Source organism: Pseudophryne corroboree, chromosome 4 (assembly GCF_028390025.1).
Source record: "Pseudophryne corroboree isolate aPseCor3 chromosome 4, aPseCor3.hap2, whole genome shotgun sequence".
NCBI classification, from domain to species: domain Eukaryota; kingdom Metazoa; phylum Chordata; class Amphibia; order Anura; family Myobatrachidae; genus Pseudophryne; species Pseudophryne corroboree.
In genome coordinates, this window is record NC_086447.1 from 750,562,428 (window position 1) to 750,577,764 (window position 15,337).

Sequence of the window (15,337 nt, forward strand, 5' to 3'; positions counted from 1 at the left end):
GCCTGTCAATCAGGCGGAGCGCACTGGCTAGAGTGGAGCATCGCAGAGCTCTATTCTAGCCTATGATGGGAAAATTGTAGTATGCGGGTAACCGCAAAGTTAATTGGCGTCACCCACAAGTGTGGTTTAAGGGGTCCCCACTCCCCCGGGGTACCCCGGCCAGGGGTGACTAGTTGGGGGGGGGGGGGTAATGTCATGGCCACAGGGACCAGTAAAAAAGTATCCCCCGGCAGTGGCATTATCTCCCTGGCTAGTGGAGCTTGGTGCGTTTTTAAAAAATATGGGGGACCCCTACGTCATTTCCCCCCGTTTTTTTTGGAACCAGGGCCGGCCCAAGAGCCGGTGCTGGTTGTGTAAATTCTGGGCAACCCCAGTCAATTTTTCCCAGGTATTTAAACAACCAGGACCGGCTCAAAGAGCCAAAGGCTGGTTATGCTTAGGAAGGGGGACCCTACGCAATTTTTTGGGGGGATTTTTTAACTCTTTCAGACCCTTTTACACAGATAAGCATGCACGGATCTCACTGATCTGTGATGACTATCCAAACACGCCAATAAAAAGCAGGTCTATTGAAAGCTCCATATTTTTACAAATTCTTAGTAAATTCCTGAGTTGTATAAAATAACAGGCGTGTTAAACCAATGGTCTATTCATTCGTATTTGTGTGGTCAGCAGTGTATCTCAATACGAATACCCCCAACACTGCCGAGATTTGTGTTTATTAAATTCCTGAGATCACACTTAGAAAAAAAAAACAACTTGAATGAAATCGGGACCTTAGTAAATATACCCCTGTGTGTCATGGTATGCCTGGATCTGCAACACTTTGCAAAGTGGTTGAACTTGTTGCAGTGGTTGCAGCATTTGTTAAGAGCAGGGCAGGTCTCCAGTGCAAATGCATGGCATCCCCCACAGTTATAACATGGCCTGTGTTGCGTTTGTGTGCACTGTAAAGTGCATATTTCAGCTTTCCTCCATAACTCCTTTGTGCCCTGTTCTGATTGCTCGTGCAGCATGTACTGTATATGTGAATAGCAGAGTCTAAGGTCAGATCCTTTTCACGTAGTAAGTATGCACGGACTGCGTTACTATGGGTGCCACATGCAATGCGGTCTCTGATCAGTTCACCGGTTATACTGTAGCTCCAAAGTTGCATTTTTTTGCTAATGGTCTCAGAGTGGACACATATGATTGTATATTTCCCCCAGTTTTCTGATGAGAATTAAATGTGTCTGTCCATTATTACGTTTTTAACAGGCATACAAATCTCTTCAATCTGTGCAAGCAATATATATGGGTCTTCCTTGTCTTCCCCCTGTGCATATGTAAATGTTTCTGCTTTAATAACTGCTTCTGCCCCTGCCAAGTTAAGCAGTGTGTAGGCTTGTACCTTGTTTGATTTATCACAGTCCAGCAATGCGGTATACGGCCCATTCTCTCCTGAACTGCACCCATCGTTCATCGTTGGTGCCTACACACTAAACGATATGAACGACAACGTTCATATCGGTAAGTAAAATCTATTAGTGTGTAGGGCCCTTAAGACTCATGGGGCCAAATAGAAGAGAGTGAGAGTTTCAAAAAGTGAGAGATTTGGTAAGGTTTTGCTGCTGCGATCAACTCTGAATAACCCCTTATATGTGCACCAACGAATGAAGAATTCCTGGCCAGTAGGTGAAACTCCTTGTAAGGGAACTAACATTGTGTGGTATTAATCTTGTGGAATACTAAAGATAGAGAGAGATACCTATAAAGACATTGTTAGTAATAGGAAAGGGAAAGTTGAATAGTTTAACAAAGGGTTGTTTTGTAAATATTGTCATATTTCACTAATTGCCTCTTATTGGTAGGAATACAATGATGCATTATCCTCCGGTACTGTGTCACCCCTTCCCCCTGATGTGTCCAGGTCTTGTGTCACCCACTCCCACTAATGTCCCCAGGTGCAATCACCCCTTCCCCCTCATGTGTCTAGATCTTGTGTCACCCACTCATGTCCCCTGGTACAGTCACCCCTTCCCCCTCATGTGTCTAGGTCTTGTTTCACCCACTCCAACTAATGTTCCCAGGTACGGTCACCCCTTCCCCCTCATGTGTTCAGGTTTTGTGTCAACCCCCATGTCCTGTGTCACCTCCCATGTCCCCAGATCCTGTGTCCCTCCTCTCCCTTTGTCCATCCTTATGTCCCCAGGTCCTGTGTCACCTCCTCCCTCTTATTTGTACATGTCCTGTGTCACCTTCCCCCATGATACCAGGTCCTCTGTCCCTTGTCTCCCTCTATCCACCCTCACATGTCCCCAGGTCCTGTGTCACCTCCTCCCCCTCATGTGTACATTTCCTGTGTCCCACCTCCCCTCCTGATGTACCAATGTCCTGTGCCACCTCATTTGCCCAGATTCTGTGCAATCCCCCATGTCACATGTGTTACAACCCCATGTCATACTTGCCAACTCTACCAGATTCTGTGGGAGACACCCAGTTTCTTAGGTATTCCCCAGCAGCCCCGGAAGAGTGAGTATCCCTCCCGCATTCTGCCCACTTCCTAGTGAAGTGGGCAGAACGGGGAGATAAATACATAGAAACCATGGTCTCGGCGGAGGTTATATCTGCTCCCCCTGCAGTGCGCATGGTTTTGCCCAACTGCTGACAAATTTGCTGCTACGATAAACTCTGAATTACCCCCATTGTTTGTTATTTCTTTCCCCAGTTATTTACAAATACATAGTAACATAGTAACATAGTACCTAAGGTTGAAAAAAGACAATTTGTTCATCAAGTTCAACCTATTTGTGGTCTCCCGTGCAGGATTATTTTGGTCTAAATTTTGTCTGATGCTGTTCTCAGCACCATAACCATGGATATCCTTATCCAATAGGAATTCATTTAACTCATTCTTAAAGGTGTTGACTGAGTCCGCCATTACAACTCCCTCAGCACTGAATTCCAAACACGTATTGTCCTTACTATGAAAAAACCTTGTTGCCGCATTGCGCGGAATCTCCTCTTCTCTAACCTAAGCGAGTGTTCACGTGTCCTCTGTGCTGATCTTACCAAAAACAGGTCCCGCTCAAGCTCTGTGTATTGTCCCCTTATATATTTGTAGATGTTGATCATGTCCCCTCTTAGTCTCCTCTTTTCCAGTGTAAACATGCCCAGCCTTGCAAGCCTTTCCTCATATTCCAGCGTCTCCATGCCCTTAATTAGCTTGGTCACCTGCCTTTGTTTTTTTTCAGTAACAGAGGTGGTGTTGCTATCGGGCCCTCTTGAATGGCGGACGCCATGTTCCCGGAGACCTGCGCATGCGCAGTAGTCTCTGGCATTAAGCCAGAGTCTCCTTGCTGCTGGAGAGGAGGGGCCCATGACGGAGGTTGCACGCAGGTCCCCTCCTCTCTTAAAACACCCCTGGGCAGGAGCATCCCCTTTGCAACCAACTGTACATACCAGCATGCCCTGCCCCAATTTTGGGTATGCCTATTAGGGCATGCTAGGCCTGTGGCAGGGCATGCTGGGAAAACTTACAAGCTGGGCTTGCTTAACTGGAAATCCTTACATCCCATGCATTTTTGATGTTCCCAAGCATTAAATCCCATACCTGTTTTCCAATAATACAGTACATAGAACAAACAAACAAACAAACAAACAAACAAACAAACAAACAAACAAACATATTTGACCTTTCTTTTCGTTTTTGCCTTTGCTAAGCCTGAAAATATATGTGTTTTAGTTCTCTCCCAGCTGGAATTTAAAACCTCTATTATTTCCCATTATATAAGATAAAGTGCTGGCTAATTATCTAGTCTTTTAAGCGATAACATTTTTATTAGTTTTCAAGGTGATAACGTTTTAAATACTTCTGAGGACAAGAGTAATTAAATTTAGCAAATCACGCTTGTCTGGCATGAATTTGTTAGTAAGGCATAAGCAGCACTGTTCTAGCAGCAGGCCACAAGGCTGAGATAGAACATAAAGGGACCACTTGCTGTTTTTCATTTTAGCTAGGCAATCCACCCTGTTGTTTATAGTTACTTTATGTTAACCAGTATAGTTGTATTTTTAGAAACACGCTTCTCTGGGGAAAAATGAAAAATATTTTACACATAAATGATTGCAGCCTTTAAAACTTAGTTTGCAAAAGGCATATTGTGACTGCCTTTCAAAGTAATTAGAGCTACATGCATGCAAATAAGTTACTGACAAAATGGCATCCGACAGGCAGACTTTGAATCTTTTTTTTTTTTTTTTTAATCAGCAATCAACAAAGACAGTTGATTAAATAAGAGTGATTAAAGTTCTGTAAACCGCATATTTATGCTTTTCATTTGAATTAACGTGGTATAAGTAAATACATTATATTGTAAATCAGATTCTATGATAAGTAGTTGGCAGAACTGCATCAGTATCAGTGTAGAAAGTACCAGGTGTAGCTCAGTTGTTTGTATTTTAATCATTTATTGTATGGAAACGTTGGGTTGGGCGAAATCATAAGAAACTAGGAGGTCAGAATATTAGGATCATGGCTGCAAATCATTTTAAAAAAAAATCCCTTTTTTTTGTTCAAGGAGACCGCATAGGCAAATGCAGGGGGGGGTGTCCGGTTGCCCAGAAGCCCCCCTCCTCTTGGCATGTGGCTCGGATTATGAAAATGGCAGTGGTATATAAATAATATGATTACTTGTGCTGCCAACATAACATGCAGTTTAAGGGAAAGAGAGCAGAGCTACTGCACGTGCCCAGTGGTAGCAGCTTCTTCTACCAAGTTTGCTGTGTGTGTGGATCTGAGCCCTCAATCAGTTCACTGGACCAGAGAGTAGCTACCAGGAAGAAGAGACAGGAGCCTTACCATGAGGTGGGAGAATATGTGCTTAGAGAGTGTAATACTGGTTCTCTTATGCTTGTGTATATTTATTATGGTATATTTAATCTTTTCCTGACCACTTATTTATATTATTTAAATGTTTGATGCAGCCTACACTATACTGTTAAAGATGAATACTGTATTCCATCCAATGCATAAAATGACCAATGTTTAAATTAAGGTCCAGGGTCGTTCCTAAGTTCTTCAAACGCTCCCTAGACTCCTGCTCTTGCTCCAATGTTCTGTGTACTGCATTTGGAAACCCGCCTCTAGAAATCCTGCATTTGCCACTGAGACTGCCATGTAAGACTGTCCTCTTCCTTCACTGGGGCCACATCTCCAAGTAAAATAACTGGAATTAATAGAATTGCTTAAGCAGTCAGATTCCAGGGAGTCTATTTACTAATGTTTGATTTTAAGTTTTGAGGGATTTGGCATTCGATTTTCATTCGATTTTGACTTTGGAAATTTACTAAAGGCAAAATCGAATGTCAAATCGAACATAAAACCGAATTCAACTCAAATCCCACTTAAATCGAATTTCTAAAAAACATCAATGTTTTCCCCTAGTCGCATATAGGATCACCTCATTTACTAACATTCGATTTGCAAATTGAACGTAAATTGAACTCAAAATCAAACTTGAAATGAACAGAATAGTCAGGAGATTTGAGCTTCTACACTATTCTATTGGTAGGAAGGCAGAGGTTTTGTTACCACTCCCTTTTCACATTATTTTAGTTTCACCTGAATGTATTAAAGGGCTTTTGGAGCAGTTTTTGTGAAAAACTGCTCCAAACCCTTTAATTGTTATTTTTTTAGTAACCCAGATCGCATTTCCTATATTTATAATGGGAAATGCGATTTTACTGAATTTACTATAAAAAAAAGTAAAAAAAATACTGCAGTGAGCTCTGTGATAATTACGCCAGCTTCAGTGAAATCACAGTGCTCACTGCGATATGCAGCCTTCCGCACAGCTTTCTCTGCCCCTAGGCAGGGACCCAGCCAGCGTGATCAGCTCTGTGTGTCCGATGGACACACAAGCTGATCACTGTGTTAAAAAAAAGTTTAAAAAAAATCAAACTCACCTACCCAAGGACCGGTGATTGGGGCTTCGGTGCAGGCTGCCGGTAAGGGGATGATGGACATGTGGCTCACAGACCGGAACTCATGTGACCGCAGTGCGTTCCACTTAACAGAAGTACAACACGATTGGAGGAGAGAACTATTGGACACTGTATGCGGGCCACAGACAGGTGGTCATATAACCATGACAGCGGTCTGGATATTGGAACTACGTCATCACAAACAGGTTGTGGATACATCTGAGACTCATTAGACTAATTGTCACTGAGCCGTGATGGCGCCACCCACCATTCCATTTGTGTACCTTGGACGCAGGCATCTGCGTTACTAAATAACCCTCGATCCAGTGCTCATTTTCAAATAAATGTCATCCGAATAAGAGATAAGTCTGCCTTCTATTCTTTGTAAGTATACAAATAGTTATTTTAGATTTGCATCTGTTTAATGAATTGATTGTCTGAACCAGGTGTAATGCATACACTAATCATGTAAGGTATAAATACCCAACCAATATTCCAAGCAAGGCACCTTTGAAAAAGCTGCCAGGCAGGTGCAGCGAAACGCGTCAGTTTGACCCCTCTGCACACTGATATGAACCTTAAGATATCTTGTCGCTTGGACCATTACTGGACATCTTTTTGAATACCTATAAGGACCTTATTTACAATGATTAAAGATTGATGCCGTTATGAGATACCGCAAAGCATAGCGAGGACTATCCCAGGATCATTCGGATAAAGCTACTTATTAATCCTCCAGCGGTACAAGTGTGGTAATGTTACCCTAAAAACAACTGTGTCATAATCAAGTGCACTTTCTTTATGGTCCATAAGAACAGTCCATTGAAATAGGAACAAGTGAGATTTATTGGTTCAAAAAGAACTGTGTGATGCAATAATTTGAGGAGTGAATATAGGGGGTCATTCCGAGTTGTTCGCTCGTTGCCGATTTTCGCTATACTGCGATTAGTCGCTTACTGCGCATGTGCAAGGTTCGCAGAGCGCATGCGCTTAGTTATTTTACACAAAAGTTAGGTATTTTACTCACGGCATAACAAAGCTTTTTCATCGCTGTGCTGATCGTAGTGTGATTGACAGGAAGTGGGTGTTTCTGGGCGGAAACTTGCCGTTTTATGGGAGTGTGCGGAAAAACGCAGGCGTTCGGGTTGCAAAACGCAGGAGTGGCTGGAGAAACGGGGGAGTGGTTGGGCAAACGCTGGGTGTGTTTGTGACATCAAACCAGGAACAAAAAGGACTGAGCTGGTCGCAATGGCTGAGTAAGTCTGGAGCTACTCAGAAACTGTGAAGAAATTTCTATTCGCAATTCTGCTAATCTTTCGTTTGCACTTCTGCTAAGCTAAGATACACTCCCAGAGGGCGGCGGCCTAGCGTGTGCAATGCTGCTAAAAGCAGCTAGCGAGCGAACAACTCGGAATGAGGGCCATATTTTCTAAAAATTGGAGTATGCATATGTACCTCTTTTTAAACTGTAATTTTTGTCTTCATTAAAAATGTGAATGAATGTGTCAATAGTACATTGTAAGTTACATAGTTACATAGTTAGTGAGGTTGAAAAGAGGCAAAATGCCCATCGGGTTCAACCTGTATTCTGTGTTACGCTGTTCCTAATATAATGCACCTGCTGAAGTAATGGTTTAGTACCATTGACAACTATGATTCTTACCACTCCCAGATATTAATGACACTATGTTAAATGCCATAACCCTAGATACTTTTTCCAGTTAGAAATTTGTCCAATCCGTTTTTAAATACATTTACAGAGTCTGCCATTATTACCTTCTCCGGCAGGGAGTTAGAAATCTTTATTGCCCTTACCGTGAAGAACCCTTTCCTATGTTGTATACGGAATTTTCTCTCCTTAGCCTCAGCGAGTGCCCACGTGTCCTATACTGAGTTCTTTTAATAAACAAATTCCCTGCTAATTCCTTGTAATGACCCTTTGCATATTTGAAGATATTAATAATGTCTCCTCTTAGATTAATAATGTCTCCTCCTTTTTAGTGTATACATATTTAACCTAGTAAGCCTTTCCTCGTAGTACAGTGTCTCTAACCCTTTAATCAATTTAGAAGCTCGCCTTTGAACCCTTTCTAGTTCCCCGATATCTTTTTTATAATATGGTGCCCAAAACTGAACACAATATTCCAGGTGCGGATGTACCAATGATTGTACAGTGGCAAGATTAGATCCTCGTTCCTTGTCTCAATGCCCCGTTTTATACATGCAAGCACTTTACTTGCCTTTTTTGCTGCATTTTGACATTGTGTACTATTATTAAGCCTATTATCTATGAGCACCCCCAAATCTTTATCCACCACAGTTACCCCTATATTTTCCCCATTTACAGTGTAGGATGTATTTGTGTTTTTTTGTCCCAAAATGCATAACTTTGCATTTTTCTATATTGAACCTCATTCCCCATTTACACGCCCGGGTTTTGAGCTTAAATAAGTCATTCTGTAGAGACTCCACATCGCTTTCTGAATTAATTACCTTACACAGTTTAGTATCATCTGCAAAGATTGACATTGTGCTTTCCAGGCCTATTCCTAGATCATTGATAAATAAATTGAACAGTAGTGGGCCAAGTACGGACTCTTGTGGTATTCCGCTGACTACTGGTGCCCAGCTGGAGAACGTCCCATTGACCACTACTCTTTGTACTCTGTTATCCAGCCAATTACCTATCCATGTACAAATAGTATATCCTATGCCAAGTTCCCTTAATTTGATGATTAGTCTCCTGTGAGGTACTGTATCGAAGGCTTTTGCAAAATCTAAATACACCACATCCACTGCTTTTTCCTGATCAAGATTCTCGCTCACTTCCTCGTAGAAGTTAATTAAGTTAGTTTGACATGATCTATCCCTTACAAACCCATGCTGACTTTTGTTAATGATCTTATTAACCTGCAGATAATCCTCTATGCGATCCCTCAAAATACCTTCCAATATTTTACCCACTATAGAGGTTAGACTAACTGGTCTATAATTACCAGGGTTATTTTTAGTTCCCTTTTTAAATAAAGGCACTACCTCAGCTATGCGCCAATCCTTTGGTACCATGCCTGATCTAATTGAACTATGGAAAATCAAGTATAGGGGTTTTGCTAGCTGAGCCCTAAGCTCCATAATAACCCTCGGCTGAAAACCATTTGGGCCTGGTGATTTATTAATCTTTATGTTGCTTAGTCTCTCCAGGAGTACTTCCTCACTGAAAAAAAGCATCAAGCCAAGAGTCATTACCTTCACTATCATTATGCACTACTCTCACCATCTGATCCTCCCTGGTGAATACTGAGGAAAAAAAACTGTTCAGTATTTCCGCTTTTAGTTTATCATCATTTAGCAAAGCTCCCAGTTCATCTTTTAATGGGCCTACATTCTCCTTCTTTAACCTTTTACTGTTTATGTATTTATAAAACTTTGTAGGATTGGTTTTACTCTCAATAGCAATTTCCTTTTCGTTTTTAATTTTAGCTGCCCCTATTACTTTTTTGCATTCTTTGTTGCATTCCTTATAATACTGGAATGACTCCTCCCCCCATTAGATTTAAATGTTTTGAAAGCACGCCTCTTATTAGCCATTGCTTCTTTGACCTCTTTATTAAGCCACATTGGTTTGTGCTTAGTACTTCTGCGTTTACTGCTCATGGGAATTAATTTGTGAATATTGCTAACAAGCAACCCTTTTAAAGCAATCCACATTTCCATGAAACAAAACTTCCCAGTCAATGTCGTTTAGTGCCTGTCTCAGCTTATTGAAGTTAGCTTTTCTAAAGTTAAATGTTTTAGTTGCTCCCTTATAGCTATGTTTCTTGAAAGTGATGTCGAATGTGACCATACAGTGGTCACTGTTTCCCAAGGACTCCCCAACTTTAGTGTTTGATATAATATCTACATTATTGGTAATAACTAGGTCCAGAATAGTTTTACCCCTAGTTGGGTCCTCGACTAAGTTAGTCAAGTATTGATCTTTTAATGTATTTAAGAACCTGCTGCTCCTAGTTTTTACACATGAATCGCTACTCCAATTTATATCAGGATAGTTAAAATCCACTAACACTAGGATGTCCCCCATTCCTGCAACTTTTTCAATTTGCTGCAAGAGTTGTTCCTCATCATGTACGCTAATATCCGGTTGCTTGTACCAAGTGGAAATGACTAATTTCTTTGCTTCCGCGCCTCCACTTGTGATCTCAACCATAGTGACTCCACGTTATCTCCAGTCCCCTCGTAAATACAATCTATTAAGTTTGGTTTTAGAAATGGTTTAACAAAGAGACATACCCCTCCTCCCCTTTTGGTAGCCCTATCCCTCCTGAAAAGAGAATATCCATCCAAATTCGCAACCCAGTCGTGAGAGTCATCCCACCATGTTTCCGTAATACCTATAATATCATACTGAGACTTTGATACAAGCTATTCCAATGCCCCTATTTTACCTGACAGGCTTCTTGCGTTCGAAAGCATACATTTTAGGTTAGGCTCTCCATTGCCCATTTGTTTTAGTGGTATCTTATATATTTACAAGTGCCTTTCTAGAATTACGCTTACTGACTGATATTTTCCTCCTCACTCCCTTTCCACCCCCATCAAACTTAATACAGCCTTCCACACTACTATCTCTATTTGACCTATTAAGATTTTCTAAACCCCCCCTGATGTTAGTATCTTACCTTATGCTATGGACATAATTTTCTATAAACCGTTTTGTTGAGCCATATTCGTCATTAGGTAATAAATAGGGATTATCTTGGGCAATACCTGTGTCCATATTTCTGGTGCCAATATCCATGCACATACCCTTGCCTTTGCCGGCTGATCTTTTGCTCCCCCCTTCTCCACCCCCAAATTGTTCACTACCCCATCCTTACTGTTCTCACTGCTTGACCCGTAGCTTCTAGCTAAACCCTCCCCCCAGGCTCATAGTTTAAAAGCTCCTTCGACCTTCTAACCATCCTGCCCCCCAGCACCGCTGCCCCCTCCTCATCCAGGTGCAATCCATCGCGACAAAAAAGATGGCGCCTGACTGAGAAGTCCGCCCAGTGTTCCAAGAACACAAGCCCCTCCTTCCTACACCAGTCTCTAAGCTACACATTTACCTCCCTAATCTCCCTCTGCCTCCCTGGGCTAGCGCGTGGCACTGGTAATATTTCAGAGAATATTGCCCTAGATGTCTTTGCTTAAGTTTATTGCCTAATTCCCTATAGTCTTTCTTAAGGACATCCCACCTACCACTAACTTTGTCATTGGTGCCAACATGCACCCAGACCTCCGGGTCTTTACCAGCCCCTCCCAACAATCTATCTACCCGGTCCACAATGTGCTGTACCCGAGCACCCGGAAGACAACAGACTATATGGCGATCACGGTCCCAGTAGCAGATTGCCCTATCTGTCCTCCTGATAATAGAATCCCCTACCACCACAATATGACTAGGTACCTCACTAACTTTTTCCCCATCTGTACTGGGAGGACCGCTCCTCTGGTTGCTAGAGGGAAGTCTCCTCCAGTTCCTTCATCTCCTCACTGCCATCCTCAGAATCTTCGTCCAGTCGGGCAAATTTGTTGGGGTTTGGCAGACGGAGATGTCCTATCTCCCCCTCCCCCTCTTCTTCTACCTTCTAACCGTGACCCAGCTGTTTACCTGATCATCCTCATCTATCAGTGATCCCCCCTGCAACTCCACCACCATTCTATCTAAACTTTGCTCGAGATTGTGAATACTCCTCAGTCGCATAACGGTCCGCTCTAGATCAGTTACGTGAGCTTCCAGGGTGGCCGTTCGCTCACATTCGTACAGATGTACCCACACTCGGACTGTTGTTCCAGATGAGCATACATCATGCACGACACGCACTGAGTGAGATCCTCAATCACGGCCCCACCCTTTTTTAATTAGTGCAAACTCCCTGTAACCCTCCGAAAATTAAAGAGAGAGGGACAATCTATATATAAAGTACAATATAGAAGGGACAATAAATCGAATAGCGCTGCTATTTGTGTTATAATCTATCTGTTTTCTTTTATGAGAGTTGACTTTACTCGTCTTAGCAGCTGCAAGTGGATAAACCGCCCACACCAGTGCCCAAGACTTATCTTATTGATAAAACTCTTATACCAGAGCTGTTTATGGTGGCATTGGAGGCATGGGTATAGTGAGTATTTCTCAGTCCCAGATTATAAAGATGTGTCCCTGCAAATGTTAATTTATGGAACTGTCCCCGTTACTCAGTATTTGCCAACTGCAATTTGTAGCTTCTTCTATTCTGTATTTTAAATGCAATTCTTGCCAGGGGAGCTTTAAAAATGGAGTGTGCCTGTGTGCAGATGTAATTGGGTCCCTAATCCCGACAAAAAATGGCACTACCATTGGAAATATGGCATTTACAGCTTATTTGTTGTGATTTCCTCAGTAATATGGTGCTAGCATCATATTTATTTTCCTTAGACATCGTTGCTGGGATAGACCTCCTGTAAGGAAATGCAATAAATGATAATGTTTGTAGTGGGGTCATCTTCACCCAGGGGCCCAGGGGCAGACTGGTCAAATAAGGTATAGAGGACTTGGCCCTGCTACCTGACGGCCCACCCCCTCCTCTAAGGATAAGGTTTCTTGACTGTGCACATGTATTACACATAAGTTACACTATACTGCACAGGACTATGGTGTATTTTCTACTGTACAGTGTATTGCTGTTATTAATCTGGTACATTATCATACATGGACTAGTAGTATTTACTATATCCATAAAGGGTCCCAGACAGGGACGTTTTAAGAGAGGAGGGGACCCGCGTGCAGCCTCCATTGCGGCCCCCCTCTTCCCCGGCAGCAGTAGACTCTGGAATAATGCGCAGGTCTCCGGGAACATGGCGCCCGTGCCTTGTTCCCATGGACATCTCCAGTGCGCATGCGCAAATCACTTGGAAATGGCTGCAGCGGCCATTTTCCGAGTGATTTCTGTCCGCAATGCGCAGGGATGCCGTCGCGGAACTCCGGAGGGGTAGGTATAATATATGGGTGAAGTGTGTGCATATTTAACAAGGATCATGTGCAAGTTTAACTAACTGTTCTACAGTATGTTATATGTGGTTGTGTACTGCACAAGGCAAGGGTGGGCAAGACAAAGTGGGAAATCAAGGCCTTCTGCAGTCCACACACACTTCAAAGGGGTTACAAGCTACATGTAGCCAGACTCTGTGCTGCCCCAGTTATTCCGTACAGGGGATATTCAGTCAGTCACAAACTAAGAACTAACCAAAGAACTACAAGATAGGTGACTGCACAGTGCCACTTCTTTTTCATGTATACCAGATAAACTGTACTATTCTGCATTTGCCCTTATTCTGCATTTTTGTTCAACTTTACAGTCCTACTCATCTAAGCTTTTCTTTCTGGCTTAATCGGATTCCATCTAAATATACAGATGTGCACGCTGCCATCTGTACAAGAAGCCAATACACTTTAAAAAGCATATAAGCATTTGCTTGTAGACAGAAGGTTAATGGAGGATTGATATAAACTTGTGCAGCTGCGACTGTAATTTTCCCCATAGAACCTTTGCTGCAGCTGTCACACAGGAATGTATGCCTTGGCTATGCTGAACAGAACAGTGTTGGGGAACTTTCAAGCGCACGTGTTTCATGATGAAAAAGAAAAGAGAATAAACTGTGCTCAGACAGAACAAATCTCTCATGAACAAAGTGTTTTACTATATATAGTGATTGGAAACTCAGCAACCTTGCCTTGTGTGAACCGTAGGTCTCCCCTTGTGGAGATAAGTGCTCCTGATTAAATCATTTTCCAATGGGAAATGGCAAGCGTAGGAATAAAGAGATCCATTTAGTGTAATTCAACTGATAAAAACTTTTAGAAATAACTCTTAACGCCAGTTAAAGAATAGAGGTAAAATACCCTTGAGAAGTGACAAAAAAAAAGACAAACATAATGTCAATGCACTAGAAGAAGAAAAAAAGCAGTGTCAGGAAAACATTAACAGATTTAGCTCCTGTGGGCGGCTACAAAGACATAGGCCCTCATTCCGAGTTGTTCGCTCGCAAGGCGAATGTAGCAGAGTTACACACGCTAAGCCGCCGCCTACTGGGAGTGAATCTTAGCTTCTTAAAATTGCGACCGACGTACGCGCAATATTGCGATTACAAACGAGTTAGCAGTTTCAGAGTAGCTCCAGACTTACTCTGCCTGTGCGATCATTTCAGTGCTTGTCGTTCCTGGTTGACGTCACAAACACACCCAGCGTTCGCCCAGGCACTCCCACCGTTTCCCCGGCCACTCCTGCGTTTTTTCCGGAAACGGTAGCGTTTTCATCCACACGCCCCTGAAACGCCGTGTTTCCGCCCAGTAACACCCATTTCCTGTCAATCACATTACGATCGCCGGAGCGAAGAAAAAGCCGTGAGTAAAAATACTTTCTTCATAGTAAAGTTACTTGGCGCAGTCGCAGTGCGAACATTGCGCATGCGTACTAAGCGGATTTTCACTGCGATGCGATGAAAAATACCGAGCGAACAACTCGGAATGAGGGCCATGGTTTGCACATTTAATTCAAATACTGTGGTCGTCCGTTTCAATGTAATTGCTGTAATTGGTTTAAAAAGAAACATGCCTTGTGCCACTGTAATATTGCAGACAGGAATGAAAATGTAATAACAAAAATTCCTTTCTGTTTTTAGCTCCCAATTAGGCAAATTAAGGAGACTTTCTAACGCCCTCTGTATTTCTTTGTCTTCTTTCCTCCCTCCTGGAATGTACAAATGATGTCTGTGGCAAATGCGATGGAGGAGACAGATAACTGGATGTGTGATGCGTAGTAGGGAATTAGGAAATGTTAATCCACAGTGACAGTTCTACCTTAATGAAGTATCCATACTTTTACTGCTGGACTGCACTGTCTAAAACACAGAACTGTGGGGGTCATTCCGAGTTGTTCGCTCGCAAGCTGCTTTTAGCAGCTTTACACACGCTAAGCCGCCGCCTACTGGGAGTGAATCTTAGCATAGTAAACTTGCGAACGAAAGATTCTCAAAATTGCGATTACACACCTCTTAGCAGTTTCTGAGTAACTTCAACCTTACTCGGCATCTGCGATCAGTTCAGTGCCTGTCGTTCCTGGTTTGACGTCATAAACACACCCAGCGTTCGGCCAGTCACTCCTCCGTTTCTCCAGCCACTCCCGCGTTTTTCCCAGAAACGGTAGCGTTTTTTCCCACACGCCCATAAAACGGCCTGTTTCCGCCCAGAAACACCCACTTCCTGTCAATCACACTCCGATCGCCTGAACGAAGAAAAAGCCGTGAGTAAAATACCTAACTGTATAGCAAATTTACTTGGCGCAGTCGCAGTGCGAAC